Raw genomic sequence first — 27,097 nt, forward strand, 5'->3', positions numbered from 1 at the left:
CGAGCAGCCAAAAGACGCCGCAGGGGGAATCTCAGCGCAACTCCCAACTCGCACGTTAGCGTTGCACTTTTACGAGCGACTCTGGATCTGCGCAAACACCAGAAGAGCTGGTGAGTCTCCAGGTGAAACCTTTGCTACTGGATGGCAGAAAAGGGCCGATAATTCGGGAATTTCACACTCCAATCCAACAGGACGGGACGCAGCAGAGAAGCCAGCCTCCATTTACCGACACGCTGCTAAAAACAGACGGCAGGCAACCATCTACAGCCAGCAGGAGGGAGAAGAACCACGTTAGACACGTGCACGTTGGCTCCAGGAGAGCAATTATTACTCTGGATTTTCCTTTTTAAATGACACTGAATCTGAAAAAGTGTCATTTGTTTAAGCAGCATGTGATCTTCCCCGCAGAGATCCAGCATTAACAAGTTAAGCTGCCTTTATTTGTTGACCTTTAAGCATGTTTATCTGCCCGTTTTGAATATTTCCTCTTCTCTGAGCTGACAAATTGTCCCCGTTAGAGACGCGTGTGTGTTTTTAGTCCCTCGCCATCACAGCTGTAATGAAATTTGGGAATATTCTTTACACGCTTGGGACGGGCTTTAATGAGCAGCGCCTGTCGTGTCAGACACTCTGTGATCTCCACAAAAGTCACGCTGCCATGTAAAACACCCAGGGGATTTGCTGCAGCAAAGCCTCATGGGTAAACACTGTGCAACCAGAAGAGCCGGCAGACAGAAGGGTACATCAGTGGAGGCGTATCCCACCAGTCAACCGGGCTCCGTCAGCGCGCCCAGCCCCCCCACCGCCTCTTCACCCCCCCCCCAGTTAGCTAGCGCCGCCGCTGCGCACATCATTGATGCTAATGGGAAAGGAAGGGCTGCTATTCAAGTAGATGGGGCGTGTTAGCGTGAATGGGGGGATCCAAAGGCACAGAGGCAGCAACACAAAGATCAATTCAAGTCACAGCCACAAACGGGATGGCAGCCATTCACACCCCCCCCTCCCCCCCCTCCTGCCGGTGTATCAGGGCACATCTGGGGGCATCGGTGCCCTCGTTCAGAGGAAGCAGGAGGGAAGTTTGTGGAGGTGGGGGGTGGGAACCAGAAAGACTAAAAGTGGATGAACATCACGAAGGTTTACCGGGCAGATTATTGGCTGGAGTCTTTTCCTCCCGCGTCTCCTGGTCAACAATGATCTCCCCCCCCCACCCTGACAGTCACATGGCATCAAACTAAATGTCATATATCCAAACTATGCATCAGAGTTGGCGATGGGGAGGACAGGGCGCCATTGTCGGGCGTGTGGCTGAAGGATGTGACAGTAATGCAGCTCATTCTGCCTCCATCTCTCGCATGCTTGGCGTGATAATACGTCCATTCATCTGCTCAGTCTGATCATGTTTCATGCCTGCGTGCGCGCCTTGATTGCCGTTCGGTCCCGCTTTCACCGTCCCTTGATGCGACTTTGTGTCATCAATAAGGACAGGCAGAAAAACCCCATTCGCGCCACCCAACAGAGGGTTCAAAACCTCATTCTGGCACGCCGTGGCGCCTCAGCGAGCCCCTCATTGTCCCGCTGCTGACAGCAGGCTGCACTGGGAAAGTGGCGTGTGTGTCAGTTCACTTCCAGCGACGTGCACGGCGCCGCTACACACGTCCTCGGCCGGTCGGATGAGGGATCGGGACACAATTGGGGAGATTTGAAAGAGCACGTGAATAAAGAGGTTGTCCAATCTGAGCGTTTGTACTGTCAGAATCAGGCGCTAACGTGCAAAAACAAGGTTCTTGTGCACGGGGGTTTATTTATCTGTGTGTCTGGGAGGCAGAATCATGACTGAAGCTCCCCGGAGACGCTCTCTCCCCGACAAATACATAAATAAAACACTCAAAATGATGGCGAGGACAGAGGAGCGCTGTTCAAACCTCTACTTTCCTCTATTAGCAGGACCTCACAGGGCTCTGAGAGGGTCAACCCAACCGCCCCGCAGCATTCTGGGTAACATTTCTGCTAAATTCCCTGGCGGGTGTGAACAGAACAGAACAAAAACAAAGAATTCCAGAACCACCAGTCGGCTGGGACCTGGTTCCTCCTCCCAGTTTAAGTTTCATTTCAGCCCAAACGATCGATGGATGAAGCTTGTTCAGCTTCACCACTGAAGGTTTTTCGTGCACAAACACACCACGAGACAAATATTTGCAAATATCGCCTCAAGCCGGCTGTGTTCTGATCTTCTGGTAGAAACATTCTGAGACTAATTAAAGTATAGAACCAGCATCGTTCTGAGCAACAAACACAATCAAGCTTAAAACCAGCGTCACATGGTGAGAAACCCCAACTCACCAGGTCCTGTCCAAAGCTTCTCCAACCCACTGATGCTCAGCTGGTCGTGGGGTCGGTACCCCCCTTTGAGGGTCCCCTCTTAGATCGCACCCTCCTGAAAGAGAGAAAAAAAGGGTGACTGCTGACGTCGACACGATAGGAAGAGTTGTGGTGGACGCAGCTGGGTTTCTGACGCAACCGAGCTAAACACAGCCAGATGTGCTAACTGTTGACGTTAGCAGCCCCAGAGCTGCTTCCTGGTTGCCTCCATACGCATCAACACACCTACTGACACCTGAAGTCCACCGACCTGTTTGGAGCACGTGCCCGTGACCGCCCCCTGGTGCACGCGCCCCACGTTTAACACACCTGAAGCTAAGCACAGATCGATTCCTGCGACTCAGGATGAGCAGCGACCTCAGCGACCTGAACACATACCCGATCACCAGGAGTGAACAAAGTGCCCCGGGGTACGGCAGCGCCAACACCTCTGCGGGCGGGTGGAGCATCCACGAGGGAAGAGGTTTGGAGGTCAGGAGGTGTGGATGACGCTCAGCTCTCGCTGGCAGCTGCGCCGCCATCATGGCTCCACAAAGCCACCAAAGGCCCGTAAACGCTTAACCAACCCAACCTCAGGCCAATCAAACGACGCGGCGTGACAGCCTTGGCGCGTCGGCTAATGGTGACCTAACCCGTGCGGCAGCACTTAAGGGGGGGCGGTGCTTAAGTCACAGCTGGTTAGGCTACAACACCAGGACTTAACGTTGTTCTCAGGGATTAAAGGCGATGATGTCATCAAAACGACTGAGGAGTGAAACGTTTCCATTCCATGGTTTTACGACGCACTTCCTGCTTCAGACGCACCATTTCCTCATCAAAACGCACCGGCAGAGAGGGCGGAGCCACGTTCTATAGGGCGGAACCAGGACGCCGCCACGCATCTGCAAGGCCGTTTGTAAATCTGTGTTAGCATTAGCTGCTGCGCCACTGTTCAAAGCACAGACGAGGACCAAAGGAGGACCTGCATGACAGAGACCCCCCCCCCATCCTGCCATAATAGTTCTAAGGTGAGCCACATGAACCGAACCAGCCTTCTGGACCTCTCTGAAAGCCCACAGCTATAAATGTCCCTGCAGGACTTGAAGCCGTCCTCGCCGTGTTGCTGTGGTGATCAATGGCCCCCGGTGGTGAGTTGAGTAGGGGCTGGGTGGGAGGGGGGGAAGGGGTCAGGAATGGAATTATTAATAATGCAACATCCAGGCCTGTCATAGCCTCCATTAGCACCAATGAGGCAGGAGGTCTGATGGCTGACTGATTACTAATTAGATTAATTGCCTTCTTTTTTGAAAATGTGGAGAATTTAATGGAGTGACGAGTTTGAAGGCAGCAGATAAAAAGAGCTGATTAAAGACAGGCATTTTTGAGATCCATTTCTCCTCAAAGCCTGACAGGGTAAAAGGAGTCCGTGTAATGAAGACAGACTTAAATCCAACAGCAGTTCCACGTTCTCCCGCACTTTCCCCTCCAGTTCCCACATTTGAGTCTCATCAGCTGTAACTATCAGACAAATGCAGCATGATAAGATCCATTAGTTTGTTTTCCTGCGATAATCTGGTCTAAATGCAGTCATTTCCTCTGTGTGTGTGTGTGTGTGTGTGTGTGTGTGTGTGTGTGTGTGTGTGTCCCTGCTGAGCTTTGGAGACAAAGCCAATAAGATGCCTGTCAAACTGTAACATTGGAGTTGGATCTATAGAAACCAGCAGGCGTTAGCTTGGCGCTACGCAGGACCGTATTTACGTAGCACCGCTACTGCACTCCTGCTTGTGTTTAATCACAGTTTCCGCCCCATTATAGAGAAACTTTTACTAAATACAGCATTAGCTTAATTAAATCCTGCAAACACCAGCTGACAAAAATCACATCTTTATACCCGCAAATTGGCGAAGCGGGCGCGCAGGAACTGAGAGTATGAGGCTAATTGGCAGGTTGGTATAGCCACACTCATTACCTACACCCACTCTCTACATAAAAAGCCTCACACGTGCGCAGGCTCATGCCTTCCAAGGGAAGTGGGTGGCTGTCGACCTCTGGCGGAAACCCACGTAGGGCCGCGTTCTGCTCGGCTCGCTCCAGGAGTAGCAGTCCCAGCATGCATCGGTGCGTTTAGCAGAGCAGATGCGACGTTTCTGGAAGCGGGCGACGGCGAGGATGACGAGGAAGGAGAAGAAGAAGAGTGCCCGGGGACACAATAACAACACAAGGTCCACGAGGGTGAAGAGCGCCGTCCGGGTCGGTTCTGCTGAGCGGGAGCTCTCAGATGAACGAGAGTTGATCTGTTTAAGGATGAGACCACAGCAAAGGCAGGTCCTGATTCATCAGAACCAGGACAGGTCCAGCTGGCCCGCCTGGTCTCCAGACTGGAACTGCTCTTTCTCCTGAAGGCAGGAGACTCCCCTTCCTCCTCCTCCTCCTCCTCGGACCCCCCGTGGCTCTCTGCCGTGTGGACACGCTGTGCTAATTGAAAGCGACCCTGACTCGTCCTCTCTCCAAGCCGCCCCGCCTGGCGCCCTGTGGTTCTCCCTCCACCGCCGGTTGACAACTGGCCTTTGGCGCTGTGGAACGAGGCCTCCCTCACTGCGCTCTCTCACTGTGACCAGTGGGGGGGGGGCTGGGGCTGAGGGCTTCAACCTGCCCGACATTGTCTCAAGGTCAAACCCTGAAACACCTGATGGAACCTTCTTCACACCTGAGCGTTGGTCTTTGCAGCTCGTCGCCGCTGCTCTTATCTGCTCAGCCCCATATGTAATTGCTGAGCAGTGTGCTTATAAATCAGCGGAAGAGGCTGCCCCCCCCCCCCACACACACACACACACGCACACACACACCTGCCAACCTGCGTCTTTATTAAAAACACTGAGGCTCCCATTTTCTCCTTCACAGCTGCCTCGCATGAACAACGCTCACAACACATTTATGCACACACTCCGCGCGCGTGTGTTGGTTTTTTTTATCTTTTCATCTTGCAGCATCACAATTACAGCACTTGTGTCCCTCCCACAGTGAGACACGTCAGTTTGGATCTGACTGTCTTCTCCTATCTGATTAGAGAATCCTGCATATGAATGTGCAACAAGAGCAGTGTGTGTGTGTGTGTGTGGTGTGTGTGTGTGTGTGCCGTCCTGACAGCTAAATTGGAGAATGCCAGAGCAGAGCAGTTGAAGGTTTGGGACATTTGAGCAACACTTGACTGATATAAACGATTCAAGAGTCAAAGGTTTTCATTCCTGAAACATCATCTCTAAATTCCAACTGCATAAAAAGGAAAATTCCATTTTTAAAAAAAAATCTCTTCAGAGCGTTAAGAGTGTCTGATGTGTGTGTACAACAGGAATAATGCAGTCGCCTCACAAAGCCTAAAAAATATCAGCTTCTGTCTTTTTACCCCTCCAGGTTGTGCAGAACTGCCCTCTTGTATGTCCTCTCCATAATGAGTTGCTCCTAAATGAATAGGTCCTCTGTCAGCCTGCGTGCATGCGCGTGTGTGTGTGTGTGTGTGTGTGTGTGGGGGGGGTGATACTCCTGAGGTGAAAACCTCCAGGTTTCACATCTGAGCTGAACAAGTTCTTCTGCCAACTAAATGAGACGAAAACCAAATCATGCAAATTGGGAGCAGGCAGGGAGGCACTACCGCCCCCCCCCCCCCCCCCCAGCAAACACCCGCAGCCGAGCAGATCCTCCCAAAGCAGCTCCGACACAGACCGTCCTCTGGGTTTGACCCCCGTTCAAACGATTCACCCCCAAATACGACCCCACCCTGACCCGCAGCAGCAACCACGCATGGCGACGCCGGCGCCGCCACGCGCGCTGCCAGCGGCGTGTCATCCTGTCACCGGGACACGTGGAAGGACGGCGCCGCAGACAGGTAAATCCAGGATTACAGCGGGCTGTGAAGACCAGGGTCCGACCCGTCCTCCTCGCCGCGGAGCCGTTCAGATAATGAGCTTTGGTTGCCTTGTCAACAGTATCTGTCCACCCCCCTAGATTCCCTGAGCGCCTCAGTAAACAAAGCATCTGGAAGCTGGATGAGATTTCTAATTGTCTCATAAACCCCCGGCAGCCCCCCCACACTCAGCCCCCCCACACTCAGCCCCCACAGTCCAGCTGGGCGTCTCCCAAAATTAGCAGCCATTTCCAGTCATTTCTGAGTCGCCTTTCCTACAACACTAAACACAACACAAAAGGTCTGGGCTCGTTTTCAGGACACTGCTGCAGAAGTGGAACCTTTCACATTTAGAACGTCCGAGTCAAAGAAACAACAACTGACGTCACAGACGGCGAGGCACAGACGGCGAGGCACAGACGCCGAGGCACAGACGCTTGTTCAGGTTGTCAAGTGGACGTTCTGACTTCAATTCTTTAATTACCATAATGGAAGCTGCTGAATACTGTCAAACCCTTGCTGTGCTAGCGTCCCCATAGAATTAAACAATGACTCACGCACTTACTAATTAGTTCGCATCAGAGCAGGTGAGTCTGGCTGCTGGCTCCTGCACACGTTTCAGTGTTTCTTCTCTAATTTGATTGGAGTCCTTTTGAGTCTGTGACCTCTGGGCTGTGGGCTCAATAGAGCCTTGCCCTGAGTTCAGCCTTTACTTACAGACATGAGTGCAGATCTCTTCTCCTCCATCCTGCTGGTTTGAGAGGACGCCCGTCTACAATCACCTCCACCGGGCGGTAAAAGCTAAAGTAACTAACCTTTTACAGAGAAACAGAGGTTTGAAAGCTCCGGGGCCGATCACTCATCCTCAACGGGGCAGCATTCCACACGTGCAGCCTTTCCTGTAGGGCGGCATTCCCTCCCCGACCCGCCTGACACTCCAGCTCCCAACACAACAGTGCCAGATTCACACAGGCACTCGAGCTCCCACCGCTTTTATGAGGCAACGGAAGTAAAACATCACACCTTTAAGTGTCTGTTCACAGTCTCCTCATAATTATTCACAAGATTTCATCCTCAACAAAGCATCTGCATTAGCACAGTCCCGCGGCTAAACTCCTAGCGGCGCACGAGCGGCTCCACTATTTGCGCAGCATTGCGGCAGAATAGTTCCTCTCAGCAGCAAACTCAGACACATTCCCCAGATAATCCTAAAGAACCCACCCACTGGTACATGCAGCGTGACTTTACAGTTCTGGCACAGCGCGGTTTAAGCTAATGTTTCCTTTCTTCCACGCTGCTTCCCGACTGTTTGAATAAAAATAAAACGCCAGCGTTTCCTTTCAGGAGCAGCTGCTAAAACAAAGTCACCGGCGGGTTCTGGAGTCTTTGGAGCAGATCTCAGCTCTGTGGAGCTCAGGCTGAAGCAGAACAGCTAACCCCTCACATGTCGCCACAAAGCTGCGCTGGCCTGTCCAAGTCAAGGAAATGAATCACCCAGATTGGGCTGAGTCCAACAGGAAGAGAGATGAGCATGAGCACAACACAACAAATCTAGAACTTCACGTGAGAAGGTTTAGCAGGGCGGCGTTCAGCCCCCATCGAGCTCCTCCACAGCTCCAACATTTCTAATGGAAACACAAACCACTTGATGCTTCCAATGTGTCATGGTACTAGCAGGCTGTTAGCAGCGGTGGCTAACATGGTCACCGGGGGAGGCCGGGTCGGCCCGGTCGTGGTCTTCCGTGTTTGGGGCCACATTTGTCACCGGGTCTGATGTCTGAGTCGTGAGGATCGTTTCTTCCTGCTGCCGCTCAAGCACGGAGCAGCGAGCAGGGGAGCCGTTACACGCTCCCGGAATCAAACTGACGGAGTAAAAATAGATTTAGACACGCAGGTGGGAACAGACGAGGGCTGAGAACGGAGAGAATAAACGATAGATTTACTGCAGGACCGAAAAACGAGAAAACAAAGGGAAAATGTTGGCACGCTCGTTCCCAACATAACAGATCAGACGCAGCCAAAAAATCACAGAGAGCAGCTCCGACTGTTGAGATAGGCTATTACAATTCCTGGAACATTTTCAGGGGTCTGTGGAAATCCGAGGGTCTGACTCGCACTCTCGGAGCATTAAGCGGACGTTACTGAAGGCGCACAAACAGGATCCAAGCAGGAAGCACCGGGTCTCTGGAGGAAATGGGCCTATATGAGAGGGAGCGCCGAGAATATGGGAGAACATGAGGTCACCAGGAGGTGACGTCCAAGAAATAAGAAGGTGGATGGGGAAGCGACAGCGTGGGAGGGGGCACTCAGAGGGGCCCGCGGTGCCCCGTGGTGGGTAATTTCACAGCCCTGTCAGCTGAATAACACCGACAGGTCAGCTGGAAGACACGCTGCCGACAGAAAAAGCCTTAATGGAAAACCCAGAAAGCCCTCACGACACAGAAAAGCTGCGTATGAAAACACACGTCTCCGCCGCCGCCGCCGCTAACGTTTCCCCTCCACTCCGCAGAGCAACAACGCAGCGTTCCGCTGACCTTTAGCGGGCCGTTTCCCACCAGGCAGCCGCTCCCGTGGCTGCAGGCGCACAGGCGCGGCTCAGCACCAGCCGGGCGCCAACACACCCGTGTCTAAAACCAGGACGCTGCTAATGCCGCCGAGGTTTCACAGTTGAAGGTTTAAAAGGGAAACAAACCATTTAAGGTGTTACTTAAGGCCGGAGGCACAACGAGGGTGTGTGTCGGTCGCTTCAGGCCCGTGGTTGCAACAACAGAGCCCAGGTTCCTCTTTCATAAATGCAGCAGCCGGACCACCGCTGCTCTCCTGCTGTTTCCTTCAGCTGCATCAGTGGAACAACCGAGGAGACCCCTTCTAAAGGTGAGCGCAGCTTTGGATTATTTAAATGCAGGTGACTGTGTGGAAAGTAACTGAGGCACTATGCTGAAAACGCTGCAGCTGGAGCTTCTGCAGAGGAGCAGACGTCCACGACGGCGCAGGTGTGGCTGAGGAACAGCGGGGAAGCAGGCTGAGGCTTATCTGCCCCAACAGCCGGGGTTAAACCCCCCTCCCGCTGAGACAACTGCCAGCACTGAGCGGCCACACGCAGGGAGAATGAGAGGGTAGCAACGGGGACAGAGAGGTAAAGTTCCAGCAGGAGAGGAGGGGAAGGAACCGTCACACCGGAGAGAAAAGGTCAGAGAAGATGTGACTTTACCTGCTGCACAAAGGTCAAAACACAGGAGAGGTGCTGATCAGGAGGAGATCCCAGGATTCTGAGGGGGAACCAGAAGGAAATGAAAGCGTTTCCCTGAAGCTCAGTCACCTGCAGGGTTGATCAAGTGCTGGAGAAGCAGAGCAGCGCTCCGTCAGGCGGCTCCGCGGGGGGGGGGGGGGGGGGGGGCTTCACGAAGGTGTGGAAGTGAGATCTCAGGTGTTTCATTCAGACCTCCATATTAGCGTCCACGAGGCTGCCGACTAAATGAGAGCGCCTCTGACTCCTCCACCCACGGCTCCTCCATCCAGCTTTCAGAACTCAGCAAACAAAGACAGGCTCATCTTCTGGGGAGCAATAACGCCACTGCCCCCCCCCCCACGTCTGATTGATGAAAGCGATTCTTTTACATAGCGGAGAGCCTCCCCAGGAGCCTGCCATTCATCATCCGACGCCAGGACGGCTGCATTCATCTTAATGCTCTCCAGAGTCAGGTGGCTCCGAGGTCACATGATGCTGCCAGGGTGGCGGTTACAGATCGGGGGGGGGGGGGGGGGTGACGTCACCTGATGTTTGAGCTGCATCATCTCTGGATGGAGAGCATCCCAAAAGAAATGAGTGTGATAGAAAACAGCTGAGAGGAGCTCCAGAGTTCAAGAGTGAAGGACGTGTGTGTGTGTGTGTGTGTGGTGGGGGGGGGGGGGGGTGACGCTAACAGCTGCTGCTGCATTACAGCTAAAGCCACATGCTAAACATAAGAAAAGCTGCCTCACCGATGCAGCGTTCTCCTGCAGAATATAAAATCCTCAACAACCCACACAGGTGTACCTATGTTCATGTTTTTATTAATAAACATTAGCCTAGCGGAAGACAGGCGAGGTCTCCAGTGGAATTAATTGTAGCTCTTCAAACTCTTCTCTGACAGTGCTCATTTCCTTCAGGGCTCGTACCAGCGCCAGTGAGCTCGTCGGGCTGAAAGAAGCACCACTGAAGGCTGATAAAATAGCAAGATGTCAGGATGTCAGGGATGTTTTCAGCCCAGCTGAAATGGCTCCTTCACGGAGCACTTAAGGCTGATGATATTCTGTAAAGATGGATAATCACAAGGATGTCCGCGGGATGCAACGGCGCCGGGTGGCGTCTCTGCAACCTGTGGCTGTGAATAACAAGGACGGCACGACCACGGAGTCAGAAAGTGAGCAAACACTTCTTTAGTTCCCTTCTTCGCCCGCTGGCACGTTGGTGGAGGTAATTGGGATGCAGCCTTCAGCAGGGCCGGTGGGTGAGCCAGGACCGGGCCGCACAATGGCTCCACTGTGGCCGTGAAATGGGCTTAGAGCTGGGATCCAGCAACAGGCGGAGGCCTGTGCCCGGCCAGAGCGGACTCTCTGCAGACCCACTCCATTCACAGAGAAACACCTGAACCCCCCCCCAGAAAACCACTACAAGTGACCTCAACACCCCCTGCAAACCACTGAGAATGAGATGGGACCTGCTTCCAAATGATCGTCAGACAACCGAGGGGTCACATGATCGAAGCAGGAAGTGCTGCGAGTGAGGGGGGTGGAGGAGGTAATAAAGACGCAGGAAGCTGATGAAGACCCCCGCTGTGAGGGGTCTTCTGGCTCCCTGCCAACGAGCCCGGATGGGCCGAGGAATCGATCGGTGGAAACCAGCCAGGAGGGACCGGCTCACACTCAGAGTAAACAACCAGAATTCCAAAGACGGTAAATGTCAGAATGTCAGTGGAATTTACCAGCAGTGCGAGTGCGTGTGTGTGTGTGTGTGTGTGTGTGGGGGGGGGGGGTCCACCAGCAGCACACAAACACAACAGAGAACGCATTGTTGATTCAACTGGACCCAAACCTCAGCTCAGACTGAGGAGCAGCAGAATGTAGCAGAGTTTTAGGGAGAATGGGCCCAGGCTGCTAATCCTGCCTCCTCTGACATCTGGACCGAGGGGTGATTGGGTATCTCTGCCCCGCGCCTCCGTCCTTCTGAGAGCTGTCCCACTTTCGGCCCCGGCTCTGTGCGGCATCCATCTTTCACAGCCCTGACACCCCCCCCCCCACTCACACACACACCTCAGGCCCACACTGCCACTCTCATTTTCAGCGTCTATTGTTCCGGGCTCACGGATTCAGCAGTTCTGTCATCTCCACCGGCGCAGCACTCGTCTGTGCTGCTGATAAGCAGCCCAACAGTGAGGTGATGAATAAATAACTGTACAGCCAGACCACCACCAGCCCCGCGATTCACTGCATTGTTGCTAAACTGGATTAAATCTGCTGCGTGGGCTCCTGCTGTGTAACCGCCCATGTTTCGAACAAAATCCAATACTTTCACACAAGAAAACCAGGTGTTCCCACTGGGGTCACGCTGACTGGTTCACGCTTTAATAACCTGCACGGAATAGCCACAACTCTGATTCCTGTCTGTTTTACTGGCGGAGCAGGTGTGTATTTACCAGCAGACTCCTCCCACTCTGGCCCCTCCCACTCTGGCCCCTCCCACTCCGGCCCTTCCCACGCTGGCTCCTCCCACTCAGTTGTCATCGCCTGTGTCGCAGGCACTGTCCTGTACAAATGTCCCAGCATGCTTTGCTGCACAGATACCAGTTACATTTCACATTTCGTTGACTGACCTGATGTGCAGTTCGGTCGCGGGCCGCACGCCGTCGCCATGGTTACCGCTGCCCGACAACGCCGGGTCGAACGACCTCAGCGGAACATTTGAGGCGGCGGCGGCAGGAGCAGGCGAGCGCCGTCACGCAACACAGACCCCAACAGTCTCGACAGCGGCCACGACGACAACGGAGGCAGAGGAAACACGTCTGAAGGAGCGCCGGCGTACAAGATGGAATATTAATGATGAAGCAGCCCCGATGTCACCTCCTGAGGGAGGAGGGAGGAGGGAGGAGGGAGGCTCTGACAGACAGCACAACCTTTACTGCACTGACTCCACTGAGTTCAAGTCAGCTTTAGGATCTCCTCACCCTTCTTCCTTCCTTCCTCCTCTCCTTCCTTCCTTCCTCCTCTCCTTCCTTCCTTCCTCCTCTCCTCTCCTCTCTCCTCCTCTGCTCTCCTCTCCTCTCCCTCCCCTCCTCCCCCCTACTCCTCCCCTCCTCCCCCTCCTCCTCAGCCATTTACTATTTGATGAATGACTCTATTTCTTGTCGAGCCTCTTTTTTCTATCAGCAGGAATGAATTACAATGGTGCAGCGGTGCAGAGCCAGGATTGATGTTGTTAAAGCGGTTGTGGATGGTGGGGCAGAGATGGCGGCAGCACTTAGCTGGCTTGTACCAATGTTCACAGCCAACTGTCTGACGGTGCCTTTAGACTCCTGCAGCAGCAGGTCTGATAAGAGGCCAGAGGAGCAGCCCAAACAGAATTTGCCGAGGTTTGTAATGAGACATGACACGGTGAGAAAGCGGTGGCCTTTCAGGGGCCGCGCTCGTTATCAGCCTGGTTTCACCGCCTCCGAAGGTCCAACGCTCAGATAATGTGACACGTCTAATGAAACCTCGCCGAGGCTCCGTTAAAGGTCCGGCGTGTGGAATTTAGCAGTGTCATCTTTCAATAACGACTGGGAGCTGAAGGCGGCCTTAGCGTAGCTTTCAGGGTTAGCGGAACCGTCCGCCTGCCGGTCATTGTTTCACGGAAGCCATCCAAACTATTTTACTTCTGTTTAATAAAGAGCGTTTAACGCGTTTGAGCAGCGTTCTTCTTCATCAGCTGTGGTCTCTGCAGCCTGGCAGTTAATCTGGAGGCCACGGTCTGACCTCTGAAGTCATTCATCATGAAAAACAGGGCGTCCGTTGCTCATAAAAAGACCCCCACACATCTCCAGCCAAATTAATAAGGCTGGATGAATGGATCTGGAAATGGAGCCTTTCTGCCCAGAAGAGGAGAATTCTAGGTGCAGGATTCCAGCCAGATTTGTCATGAAGGTTAATCTAAAACCAAAAGAAATAAAGTTTCTGACACCTCAAAGCAATGGAGGGTTTGGGAGGAAGAGGAAGACGAAGAGTGTCGGCTCTGTTCTCCATTTTCCACCAGCAACAGGTTTTTTTCCCTCCTCTAGATGCCAGAAGAGAATGAAAGGAGTGAGGAAAAAGTCATATTAGGGACGGAAAATAAAAAAATCCATCTGAGGTCTCTGAAGGGTTTACGCTGGCTGACGGCTGGTGCGCGGCTCTGAAAAGAGGCGCCTTTGTCCCACAACGGCCAGAAGATGGTCGGAGAGGAGAGGGGTCAGAAGAAAGAGAAGCCCCATACATGCTGAGCCCCAGCGCGGCTCCGGAACCATCCGCACGTCCCAAACGGTCCCAAAGCTCCTGGAGGCCCAAAAGAAAGACTCTGGTGTTTCTCCCTGCGCGAGCAGAGAGCGTGGGAATGACTGAGGAGGCTGAGCCGAGGCGGCGGCCCGAGCCCGACTCATTGAGCGGCACATCTTCATCTGCTGTGGCCACCTGCCAACGCGCTTAGCGACGGCCGCCGATCAATACAGAGCCGATTCCTCCCACCGGCAGAGGCCTAAATACTCCCATACGGAGCTTCCCAACATGTCCTCGCTGTTTCTGTCTGCAGACCCGCAATTGGGAGCGTGGCAGCATCGATGACCCTGACAGAAGCTGATGGAAGGGAAGACTCCTGATGGCGATAAAGGCTCTGCCGTCAGATGAGCAGCCATTCAGCCGGCTTCAACCTTGAGCTTCAGGAGTCGTCGTTTCAGAAGCTCAGCTCCGACCGGCTGAATCAAGCCTCTCCTCAGAACGTCGATAAGTCTTTGTGCCTTTGGAGATGCACCGATAACGCTGAATGTCAGCGGGGACGTGAAGAGGGGCCTCTCTCTGCGCCGACACCCTTGATTTGAACATCAAAACATGATGTAAAATGGTGATTAAAAGCCAATTACAGCGCATGTCAATGGAAAGTCAATGATAGGTTTCTGGGGGTGATTAATGGCGAGGAGCAGAGAACAAAAGGGGTGCAAACGAGTGATGAAATTTTTAAAAAATGAGCGGAAACACCGAGACGAACACGGTCTCGGGCGTAAACATCGGGATTTCTTCATTTCTCATCATGGTGCAGTAATGAATTATGAACAATTTGCTTAAAGGCAGCATTCAATTAAAGAGCCGAATCCAGTGGGAGCCTGAGTGGGAACGGCGTCTAAGAAAAGCTGCGAGAGCGCCACCAGTCCTCCTCTGAATTCATCATAAGTCTCCGAGCCTCCCTCCTGGCAACGTTTCAGCCGACTGATCCGGAATTACAGATTCATACATTCTTAATGAACGATGAATATGAGAAAGAAGCTCAAAGTAGCAGCGAAAAGGGGAAATTATGTGTAGGGATGATACAACCGTCACATCATCCATGAAGCCTGCAGGGGTCGCCGCATTTGCTAGGCTCAACTGACTGTTTGGGGGGGGGGGGGGGGGCACTCAACAGGAAGGCAGAAACAGCTGAGAGGGAAGCTAATGCTGCTATCCCTGCTCTTTAATGATGGGGAGGCTTAAAACTGTGTGACACTCTTAAAGGAGCAGGAGACCTTACTGGAGCTAAAAGGCCTCCTTATGGTTCCCAATAACGTCCTGACAACGTCAAACAAGGAACTCTGCTGCCTTTGATATATTTATTTTTAGATATTTATATTCTATTTTTAATTTATTCTATTTATTCTATTTTATTTCTTATTTTACTCTATTTTTATTATCTTTAATAGGTTTTTATGGTGTGTAATGGTGGTGGGTAATTTTGTACAGTGCTGTATGTTTTTTTGGAGATGCTAATTTCCCTAATGGACACCCCCTAAAGGGATCAATAAAGTACTCTGATTCTGATTCTGATAGACGAGAAACGGGAAAGACCGACGCTGAATTCGCTCATCTGGGCCATGGCGGTCCTGTTCAGGGGGGATCAGATCCTGGGTCCAGGATTCAGGAAAGGTTTATGGCTTCAGATCAGAAGTCCTGATGTGAAACTGTGCTCATCCATAAATCTTAACCTTTTGTTTCTTCCTCATCACTCTGGGTCAGTGACACCGAGCTGCATGTTCCGGATCATTCTCCTGTATTCCGTTAGTTCGGCGTCAGATCCTGGAACGAGCTCAGGATTGTTGTACTTCCCTCTCTGTGAACTCTCCGGCTGCTCTGGCCTCTCTCACGACCCAAGAAGCCCAAAAAACTAAAAAAAGAAGAGCGTGTTTGTCATAAAAACATGTTAGAAAGTAAGCCTGCAGCTGCTGCTCGTCATTCCCGGGCTGATAGAACTGCTAATTAGAGGAGCCGACCTTGGAAGAGTGGAGCTGCAGGATCACCTCCCTCTTCAAATTTAAGCTGAATACAAGTTCAAACACTGATACTGGGGAGAGGGGGAGTGAAGAGAGAGGAACTTGCTGGTTTTGTGGGGCTTTTTAATGCAAACTGGCAGCTTACATATGGAAGGTCCGCCCCCGTAGAGGGTCCCGCTGGGCTGAGCTGGACCTCCTCTCTTGTCCCTTCTGGGCTCCTGTAGCAACATTAACAGAAACTCCGGCCTCCATTCGCTTTCAGTCTAACGGCAGCACAAACAGTCGGCACAGCTGACTTGGCATCACCTTTCTAGACGACTTGTTACCCAAGTCACCATTGGGTGTGAAGGGTCCTGCTGGTGCTGCTAATGCTAAAGCTACTGCTGACCTCTCGGAGTGGAGAGTTTTTGGCCTCGACATGGTCTCGTAGCAGCCAGTAAAATATTCCGTGTGTAGTTGATGTGTGGTGTGGAGCAGGATCCCAGGAACCGCCCTCTGAGCGGAGCTCGGGTTTTGATCATCTTCGTCTTGGATTGCGCAAGGCTGCGCTGAGAGGGTGGAGCGGGCCCAGAAACAGGCGTCTCTTCCACAATAAGGAAAAGCAGAGGCTGTGAGGTGCTGCCGGGACCAAAAATTATTCAGCCAAAAGAAATAATTCTGCGTGCCCACTGAGCTGAACTTTACAAACGCAGCACGACTGTCCAGAAATTCTCCTCTAAGAAAGAGGCGAGTCGGCTGAAGGACCCCAGCACGCTCCGGTGCCATTACCATTTGAAAAGGGGGAAAGTTGAGTGCAGTCGCGGGGGGGCAGATAGGCAGAAAGAAAGGCCGGAGGGTCGGTGGCGGAGGCAAGAAGGGCGACTCCCTCAGCACACGCGTCAAGTTCCACTCCAGCCTTGGCCTCCAGACAACATCAGCCTGCTCGTTTCATGTGGCTGCAGAGCAAATCAAAAAAAGAGAGGAAGCTAATCGTCCCGCTGGGGCAGCCTCATCAAACTCTGCAAATGAACTTTAATAAAAGGCAGAGCTGCCCGGCAGGAACAGCAGACAGCAAAGTTTGGCTTTGAAAAGACGGCTTCAGTGCTTCTGAGCCCATTTTCAGAATTATGCGACTGACCTTTGGGTGGAAATAAAGAAAAGAGCCTGAAATTATGGGGCAGTAAACGGTCAGAGATGTGGAATGTGATAACAGAGCCTAAAGAAAAACACCAAACGAAATGTCTGCGCGCTGGAAACGAGCAGATCGCGGCGATGAATTCAGCAAAGCAGAAAATTAGAAATTCAAATGGTACAAAAAGGCGACACAGAGTTTAGGCGCCGAGCTTTTCCAGTCTGCTGGAGGGAAGGCGGAACAAAAAGAACAGGTTCCATCTGCAGACACCTGCAGCCCGACCAGGAAGGGGCGCTGGCGCTGACAGAGCCAGAGGGAGGCTGCTCTCCTGTGTCACAAACCGGTCGGTCTGGACCGAGGGCAGATCCCTCACCTGCTCTGACCCGCTGAGTGAGTGCTGCTGCCGCCCTCCTGCCTTTTCCAGCACTCCTCCGCCCCCATCCACACCAGAGTGGAGCCCAACACACACAGGCTGCAAACAGGGTGGAGGAACGAGTCAAGAGGTCCATCGGCAGCAGGTTCTGATGCTGCGCCTCGTCATGAAAATGAGTGATGAAACGGAACAAACGGGAGAAGAAAGGGCGATCTGCTCGAACCGTGACCACGCGGGGCTGACGTGGGAACAATCCGTCGTTCCGGTTCTGCTGCAGTCGTGAGTCTGTTCCTAATCTGGCTCCAACGACCTTCAGGACGACCCAGCCCGGAGTCCGGACACGGGACCCTCGCTTAACCACACCTCAGCCGCCAGCCTCGTCACCGCTGACCCGGCAGGAGCGGCACGGAAGGAGAGTGCGACAACAGATCCAGCACGTGACTCACAACGGCAGCGCCGGTCACATGACCGCCAGCCGCAACGCTCACACGCAACAGAGACCTGACAGGCGGAGGAGAGCGACGCCGACAGGAGGCTTTTCTCTGAACGACTTTTCCAGCCTCTCCCTGGGCTTCCAAAAGCCTCTGATTGCACGGACTTCCTCTCCAGGACGGCCGCCTGCCCCCGGCAGCTCGCTGAGGCAATCATCAGAGCCCGGTCCTGCAAGAACGTCTTCAGAGACCGTCGCTAATGACGATCCCGCCGACACCCCGACGTCCTCCAAACCGCTCCCTTCAGCAGTAATTAGACTTATTTTTGCTCTTCGTTCCTACGAATTTATGGAGGTTAAAACAATTATTGCGGTTTCGTAATTATTTTATTGGAAAAGATCTCAAAAAAGAACTAAAACCGGGTTTACGGCGCACAAACGTAAAGTCGGAGACAGCTGAAGGACACTCGCGGGAGTGTGTGGAGGCGGAGGCAGCAGGTGAGCCGGAAGACCACGGGAGGACAATGGAGAGGAAGACGAGAGGGAAAATAAAGATGCTGCAGAGGAAAAAATAATCCGCCCCGTCCTCCCGTGTCACTTCCTGTGAAGCGGGCCCTCTGTAATCACCTTCTTCACCTTCTCAAATGCTTCCTCCTCGCTCTGCATCTTGCCCGCCCACTCGCGCCCCCCTCATCCGAGGAGAGCGCTTAACCCGCCTCTCTGCGGATCCTTCCCGTGCACCAGGAAGTCTGGGTGTGAGCCTGCAGCCGCCCGTCCTGACGAGCAGAGGCCGAACCTGCCGAGGAGGCGGGCGCGTCTCGCACGCCCACGCGCACCAGCCGCCGGGAGATGGTGGACGTTGGCAGGAAGAGCGGGGGGGGGCGGAGGTGGGGGCGGGGGCAGACAGATGTGATCAACGCGTGCGCCTGTGTCGACCGCTACAAAGGACTCATCCATCACGGGGGGTCACGCGGCGCAGGGGTACAGTTGTGATAAAGTGCCGCCTAATTCGGGCCAGACATGAGAAAATTGCATTTACAGAAAAGTGGCGGCTTATTTAGAGGCTCTTCTGGGCAAAAGCACACAGCAAAAATACTAATAAGAATCCGATTTCCATCAGGCTCCTCCCAATCGATCACGGGCTGATTGCGTGATCTCTGATGGCGGCCGTTTCGGCTGTGACCGGCCCACAAGAGCCAAGGTGCGGGGTCCTGTGAGGGCCAACTGCTGGTGCCGTTTAAATAAATGGGCACATTCATCTGTGGCTCTAAAGCCTCCACAATCAAAACGTATCGATTAGTTAAAAGCTGAGGGCATCAGTGGAGGCGTCTTAAGTCACCGTCTCGGTAAACATCCTCCATCAACCTCCAGCAGGGCGCTCACGCTCCGGCGGAACAACGGGCAAATTAGCCGTTCAGACGGCATACATTAGCAATTAATAACGCCATCTTCCTTAATGCTCCACAGAGGGATCCTGTAAACAGCGCTCATGAGGAGTGATGGATGGGGACGTCTCCTGCTCGGCAGCCCGTCAAAGACCCGGGGCTCCATCAACGCCTCCGCCCAATCATTCGCGCACAAAGAAAAGAACCCGGCTTCCCTCAAAGTCTAAATCTTTAAGAAGGTGAAAGAAAGTTCGGATCAGACGCGGCCGCCCACATCTGCTCAACACGGCGTCCACAAACAGGAAGAGAATCAGAGGAACCAGGATAATTCCATCAGACGAGGCCTCTCTTTAACCACAACAAGAGTGGCGCGGCGTCCGTTTGCACCCTCTTACCCACAATGCTTTGTTTGCTTCCTATTGGCCTGGAATTTAATCTGCTTTGCTTTCAAGCTACAAATCCCCAAATTTCTTTTGTGCAAAAACCGAGTTGGAAAATAAGCTAATCAACTTAGCCCCGAGTTAGCTTTACAGCTCGGAGGGGTAAATAAAGCTGGGGCCTGATGGTACCCCGGTGGTGCAGTTATCATCCACCCTCCATTTAAAGTGAGCCATGCTAATCACAGCGGCTCAACGGGATGAGATTAATCTTAATCGCCACGGCAACCAAAGAAGCCAGAATTAACGACATCGGTAATCCCCCTTTTGCTGCTAATCTAACAAACCTTTGTGAAGGGTTACGCCAGGGTGAAGCTGTAATGGCTTATTGACATCCATGAGCAGGAGACAGAGAGGGACAGAGAGAGAGACAGGAGACAAAGGTCAAATCAAGCTTCCTTATAGAGGCGGCGCATCAACAAAGTAAATGCCGTGTAATCCCAAACCTCAGGAGGCCACTTAAAGGTAATTACCTGCGTTTCATTAAGCAAAACAGGAAGTTTGAAAGCAGAGGGAAATCTGCATTTGTAATCAGGATTGAGACGCGCATTGTTGAAGCAATTAAGACACTTGATTAGAGCCACTTATTTAAAAGAGAAACACACTGGGCTGCAGCTAGCTAACAAATGGAAGCAAGCTCTTATACAGCAACGGAGGAGCGGCGACACTGTCGCTTGCTGGAAGAAATTAGAGCTTTAATGGAAATGTTTCCGTGCGTCATCCTCCGGTGCCACTTTTGAGGGAATGAAACAAAGCTAATGCTAATGCTAATCCACACGCCAAACACTGCCTCTTTGAACTTTCCAATCAGCTGGCGCCTTTCCTCAGAGACCACAGCGGTCACCTCGGGACCGGCACATGAAAAAGCCGAGGTGACCCCCACCACCTCGCCATCGCCGCTAACACTGCACCTCATTATCCCCCCCCCACCCCCCGACCCTCCACGTATCCCTGTAACTTTGAAGTCTAGCCAGCAAAGGGTTTTGGGAAGAAAGAGCGCAATCTGCGACCATGACCAGTCAGAGGATTAGCTCTGTGGGGCGAGCAGGGAGAGGACAGAGGAGAGCTGGAGGAGCAACGCTGCCATTACCACCAGGATCTATATGTGGAAGCAGCCCCCCCTCCAGCCAGAGCTGGGGGTAGCCAACAAAAACCAAAGAGGAAGAGAACCAAACTGTAAGAGGAGGGGAGAGGTGGAGGTTTCCCTGTAAGTGAGTCCAGCTTGGACCTGTGGAATCACTGAAATGTGTCTCAGGATTCCTGCTTCACACAAATAGCCCCCCCCCCAAAAAAAGAATCCCTCAATTATGGATACAGCCGCTCCGAGATGCTAATGGAACACTTTAAAAGGGCAGAAAAGACCAGGCACTGTGATCTGGCCATCAGACGGGAGTGCATCAGTCAGGGTGGACGTTGGGCTGTTCAGAGCCCGAACAGAAGCCATTCCTCTCACGTCCGACCGCCTGACCTCAGCCAGGAGTCACACGCCACTAAAACACAGGCGGGAAGTCTTTTTCTTTAAGCAAACTCCAAAAAAAGAACCCTCCCAGAAAGGTGGGGAGGATGAATCAATAGCCCATCCCGGGCGTGGTGCTCCTCCCATAATGGGCTCTTCTTCATCAGCCGAGGAGCCCAGCTGGAAGTTCTGCCCTTGGTGCCTGTGTTGGTGTGGGCCTGTGAGGAGGAGCCGGGCGGACACACACCAGCACCTCAGACTCCAGACCTCCCCTCCATCCACCCCTGAGATCTCCTCACCCCAATTATACGCCTGACACCTCCACCAGCTCCTCTCACCCCCCCACCAGCTCCAGCTCTGATCACTGCTCTCCCTGCTGGGGCTCAGAGCCCCCAGAGGCCTGTGCAGCTCAGCTGGCCGCCGCTGTTTTCCTCTCAGCGTGCCGCCTGATGCATGAAGGAACGTCCCTTTTCAACTATTGACAAAAGATCAGCGCTGCTCACTCACTGTCATGAAGTGGTTCCCTCCAGAGGCCGGAGAAGATGAAGTGGCTCCAAATCTCCTCAGCACCGCGGTCTTGGTTCAGGAAATAAAACCCTCTAACCGGCCTGGCAACAGCGGCGGCGGCGGCGCACAGGTCCCAGACATTTTCCTGTCTTTGTCTAACTTGAAGGTTGCAGCAGACTCATCCGGTCACCCATCTGTTTCCAGTCTTCCCGAGAGGCGTCCCGTCATCCCCCCGTCCTTTACTGTCCACCCCCCCACACAGAGCCGAGACGAGTGCCCACGCCGACCAGGTGAGCAAACAGGCTGAGCGGCTCATCAGAAATGACTAAAACAGTCAAAACAGGCAGGTGTTCCTCTCCCGTGGCCACGGCCGGCGTCACCCTGACCTTCCAGTACAACCACTGATGCTGGGGGGCAGCGACGAGGACGGGAAGAAGCCCAGCGCCGCCGCCAACCAGGGCGACTACTGCCCACTAGTGCATCGGGGTGGAACTGCACCCTGAATTATTTGACAGCGCTTTCAGAGTCCGTCCCAACAGAGCGACGCAGACGGACACAAACGAGCGTAAAACTGCAGTGGGCATGAACGCTCATGTGGGATGGAGCGTGCCTGGAGCAGAACAAACTCACTTACCTTCACCTTCAGCGGCAGCAGGACGGCGGAGACGGCAGCTGTCAGCGAGTCTGCGGAGCAGAAATAAAGAGATCACTGCTACATCTGCGCCTGACGTGAAGCGGCTCAGCTCGCCCAGAGAAGCTGTGAGCAGTCGGAGCAATCAAGCCGGGTTTTCCTCCTAGATCCCAGGCCCGGCGCTGAGTGGAGCTGGCAGCAGCATCGCGCCGCGTGTCGGCGCCGGATCGAGGATGAGAGCCCTTCGCACCAATCAGGACACTTTCACACACGTTTCAACAAATCAAAGAAGCTGAGAGAGCAAATTGGATTCCAGGAAGCATCCTCACTTTCCCAGAGCACAAAGCTGAACTAAGCTGCATATTATTACCCCAGAAACTATTTATTCTCTTGCAAACTGATAAAGTGTAAAGTGAAGCAGGTTTCCATTAAATCCTGCAGACCTAACAAATAAATACCGTTTCCGGCTTCATGCTGGCGATTATGTTTACCCTGAATATCTCAGGCAGACTTTTTACTTATCCACAAAATGCGGAGACGCGAGGATTCACACTTATAATTTCAGAAATTCATTAACCTGCTCAACGTTGTGGAAAACTGAGATTATTGTGCACAGTTTCTCACACCAGTACCGGGTTTGACCTCCAGCCACCTGATGTTGGTGACTCTGGGTTAGCAGGCTAGCCGGTAGCAACATGCTAACAGCGGTTTGTCACGTGACACAGGCAGCATATGGTCGTTGTTCTGTGGCAGCAAAATAAATAAATTTGGACAGGCCCGGGTGAAGACACACACAAAAGGACAAAAACCAGACAAATTTGGCGAGCCGAGAGAAAAGCCCTTAGCAGAGAGCGATGCTAAAGCAACTGTAGCATCTGCGTCTGTCCGTCTGCAATAACAGGGACAATATCACCGTCACCATCATCATCCTCAGCAGGAAATATTCAGGCCAGATTCAGGAACCTCTGAAGTCCAGGGGATAAAACACGAGTGTGATTCTGCTCAATATTTCATGTAATCCAATCAAAAATGGCTCCATTAAACACTGAGTAACTCCCATTCACATTTAAAGGTCATGAAAATTAATTATCACCTTAACGTTGGGCTGTAAACTGCGTGAACGTGAACACACAGCTGATCTGGACAGGCAAAGCCCAGGGCAGCCTGACAGGGACACAGCAGCCTCCTCCTACTACTGCTGGGGCGCTGAAACGATCCAGACTGCAGTTTAATTAATCAGCCGGGCTCAGCATCGATGATCATCCCAGATCAAAACTCCAGGGTGTCTGAGCTGGGCTGAGAACAGTGTTAGCAGGTTAAGCCCGAGGACAGACGCTCGGCCACTTTACTATAATGAGTTTTTGGGGTTTTCCGTCTTTTATTTGGTTAATTATTGAGAATATTAGGCTCTCTTCCTCCAGATGAAGATAAATGGGGGTTTCGGTTCACATTTTGGGACCGGGCTGTAAAATAAGTGCTGTAAAATGAGCTTTTATACTTCTAAATGTGGGATCGATACCTTGATCAAACACTTGTAATGATCCGAGTGAGACGGTGCGTTCAATATCGAGTTTCTGAGTGGGATATTCGACAATTTGTGGCGAGACCTCGGAGGAAATCGAAGAAACTCCAGGCCGAGGACATGAACAGAGACGGGCGCTGGAGCCAGTGTCTGTACCGTCATGTCCCCCCCCCCTTAGCAGATGTGCTGGGCCCACGTCACACGTCTGCTGGGGATTCCAGCGCCGTGTGACGAGCGCCAACATCAGGATGTCATTAAACAGACACGTGTGACATCACTTCCTGGTTCCTCGCCCACCTGGCTGGTTGAATCCGATCAGCTGGGTGATGCGTCGCCGTGACCACCGTGTCGGCAACAACTAATAAATCCTGCGGAGGGGTGTGTGGGCGTGGCCTGTTCTGGACAGCGGCGATCATCTGGCCGACAGACGTGCACTTTCTCAGCTGTCCGTTAAAGGGAAGTGTTGCGACTCCTCCCCGTCTCTATGCTCCACACGTGCTCCCTGCATGGCGCCGCTGGGGAAAGTGGCGTGCCCACGGCCCGCTCCATCCCTCCCATGACAGCCACTTAGGGGCATCAATCAGGATACGGGTCACGCTTCAGGGACACGCGGCCGAACACGCGACCCCTGGCCCCCGGACCGGGCCCGTCCACCTCCGATAAATGAATCCAGCTGAGGAGTTCAAGGTGGCCTGACCCGCGTCCCACCCCCTCCGCGTCTCGGCCTCGGGGACACACCGACACATTAATTCACACGTATTTCCCCCCCGACACCCGGGGCCTCGTTCTGTCATGGAAGCAACTGAATTAGCATAGCATAATTACACCGGGGAAGCTTCGGTCTCCCAGGAACAAGACACAACCGATAATTTGCCATTATGCTCCCAACGCGATTGACAGTTAGTCTATGATATTGGAGATAAATGTCGGAATTCAGGCTGTTAGCTTAAGCGATGGTGCATTCAGGGTGATAATAACCAGGGAGAATGTGATGAGAGGTCCTGCAGAAGCTCTTCAATGGTCCCCCCCCCCCCCCCCCATCAGGGGGTATTATCATGCTAATCTAAAGGAGAAGATGTAAAAATACATTTCAGTCAATGAGCGGGAATAATGGGAAGCAGAGACCTCTGGAAGTGAGAGCAGACAAAGAGGCCGCATTCATCAGGTGATAAATGGACACAGACGCTGCGCTGGCTGCTTAATTAAAAGAGCACGGCCTAATTAAAGCGCTCTTCCCTCTGAATGGAACACTTCCACGCAGTTAGCTGACCTGTGTCGGCGGCACATGTCGGGCGCTTCCATACAGTTAATTTCCACATCAGTGAGGGGCTCCGCTGAAAACAACCCCCCCCCCCCCCCCAGAAGCGCTGGTGCCGACGTCGTTCCACAACTTGTGATTTCCGCCAGGCTGTGGATGGAACTCCGCACGGGAGCTGATTAAATGTCATCTCTCAGGCTAAACTTGTGCTTCCAGCGTGATTACTCTTCAAACGGAGAAAATCAGCCATTGTGGAGCAGCGCTAACGTGCCGCTTGTTCCTCACAAACGACTCGGCGATATTTCCAATCAGGCAACATCATTGTTCCTGTCAATAGACTCATCAGCTGGATTAAAACCACCGATGCTGCAACACCCTCCACCCAACCATCAGATCAGCCAGGCAGCACAAACAGCCAGAGGGGACGTTAGCGCCGCAAGGACGGCGTCCCCGGGGGACAGGCGGCGAAATCAAACGCCCACCGGGGTCCGAGATGTTCATCCGTCTCCCCCGCGCTGCAGAGCGCCGCTCCGCCTGATCTAATGAAGCCGCGGCGGCCACGTGATTGCAGGCACGAGGGCAGAGAAGCACAGCCGCGGCTAAAATTACCTCCCGTCATTACGGATCGACGTTCCGCCAATTTCCCTCCAAACGGTCCTCGGCAGCAGCGCCGGCTCCACGGACTCTCCCCCAGTCTGGAGACAGTGGTTCCTCTCCTCCCACCAGTCAAAACATCCCAAGTGGACGTCCATCACCCCAAACAGGCGCTGCAGAGCATTAGCACGACGCGTTGCTAAATTTGGAGGCTAAACTCTGGCGAGAGGGACTTGTTGTGTAGCAACGCGCCATAACCCGCCGTCCCCCGGGCGATGCAAGTCTCGCCACAAGGCGATCCACCACAATAAGTGATCGATACGTGATTTTTGCACAAGCGTGCAGCCGTGCACACACAGCTGCAGGAGTGAGTCACAACACACACTCAGAGTTCAGGGCCTGCGTGGGGGGAGGAGGTGTGTTTTACTCACCCTGGACTGATGCCTGGGTTGGATTCATATGACACCAACTGATCCCACCCCCCCAAAAAAGCCCCGGCGTTTGCCCCCCCACCCGCCCCGCAGAGGTTTAAAAATAGCCCCGGTTCAATAGAAACAGGGCCAGGGTTCTGAGAAACGGAGGAAAACGGCCCGGCTGCATGTGGGCGGGCACTGTTCTGACACGGCGTCTGAGCCAAATATCTATATGCACATGCACATATGGTGACCGCTAAAGCAGACAGGAATACCAGCATGTGGGGGCTGCACTGGAGCGAGCCGCAGCCCCCCCGAACGCTCGCGCACAGGTAAAAGGCTTCGTTCATCGCAGATCGTCAGGAGCTAAATTTAACAGGCCGACACATGTTTGGGGAGAAAAGCGGAGGAGAACGCCACAGCCCGACGCCACGGAGGCCTCATTAATTCAGCCCATCCAGGCCCACGAGTAGAATAATCCGGTTTGTTTGTTTGACAGCTGTGCCAAGAACAGCCAGGACAACAACATCTGCGGGAACATCTGGGAGGACGAGCTAAAGAACGTCCCGTGATCGCCATCCTGTCGGGTTCCCAACACTCACCCCCCCCAACAATCACACTTCGAGCAATGCTAAGCTAGCTCTTGTCTATTCCGGCCATGCTAGTGTCACGTATGTGCCCCTCGGAGCATTCACTCATGCTTTTATGGCGAGAGTCAGCTCCATAAATTAGGTTTTCCTTGGCTTCGGTGGTGGTTAGCACACGATCCGCCGTGATGCTAATGGGTTAAAAGTTGTTCCGACTCAAGTTCTAACATGAACTGGAACGTCCTGCCCTGCTCCAGGCGGCTTGTGTAATAAAAACTACACTACCGCCTGTTGTCGGACCCACTTCGGCGCTGCCGTATGTGGAAACACAAACATGGAGTCGAACGGTGGCGGATTAGCTCCGGCTGCCGCGGCACAGCCGTCACGCCCCGGTGGTGCATCCTGTGGGAATCTGGGGTGAAAGATAGAGCCAATTACCCCCCGACACTGGTTTATTCCTGTTGACTGTTGGTCTTCCAGCAGGAAAACAGAAGAAAACAGCGATGTTACTGGAAAACTGGAAGTTTTCTAACTTGCAGATGGAGACAGCGTTCTCACACACACACACACACACACACACACACACACACACGGTCCGCTACTTAAACAATATGGTGGCAGCAGCTCCTCC

General features: G+C 53.1%; 1 protein-coding gene and 1 long non-coding RNA gene across 2 annotated transcripts in view; one reads left to right on the forward strand and one right to left on the reverse strand.

Annotated features, from left to right (window-relative positions):
- sema6e (sema domain, transmembrane domain (TM), and cytoplasmic domain, (semaphorin) 6E) overlaps positions 1-27,097 on the reverse strand; it is a 68,223-nt gene that overhangs the window by 34,898 nt on the left and 6,228 nt on the right. The window contains 2 exon segments of the mRNA XM_057044847.1: positions 2,341-2,434; positions 22,096-22,145. The gene's annotated coding sequence lies outside the window, so the exon portion shown is untranslated.
- LOC130532296 (uncharacterized) lies at positions 18,299-22,589 on the forward strand. Its single transcript, XR_008952299.1, has 2 exons — positions 18,299-18,534; positions 19,144-22,589. It is a non-coding gene; the product is annotated as an uncharacterized LOC130532296 (long non-coding RNA).

Source organism: Takifugu flavidus, chromosome 10 (assembly GCF_003711565.1).
Source record: "Takifugu flavidus isolate HTHZ2018 chromosome 10, ASM371156v2, whole genome shotgun sequence".
In the NCBI taxonomy this organism is placed as follows: domain Eukaryota; kingdom Metazoa; phylum Chordata; class Actinopteri; order Tetraodontiformes; family Tetraodontidae; genus Takifugu; species Takifugu flavidus.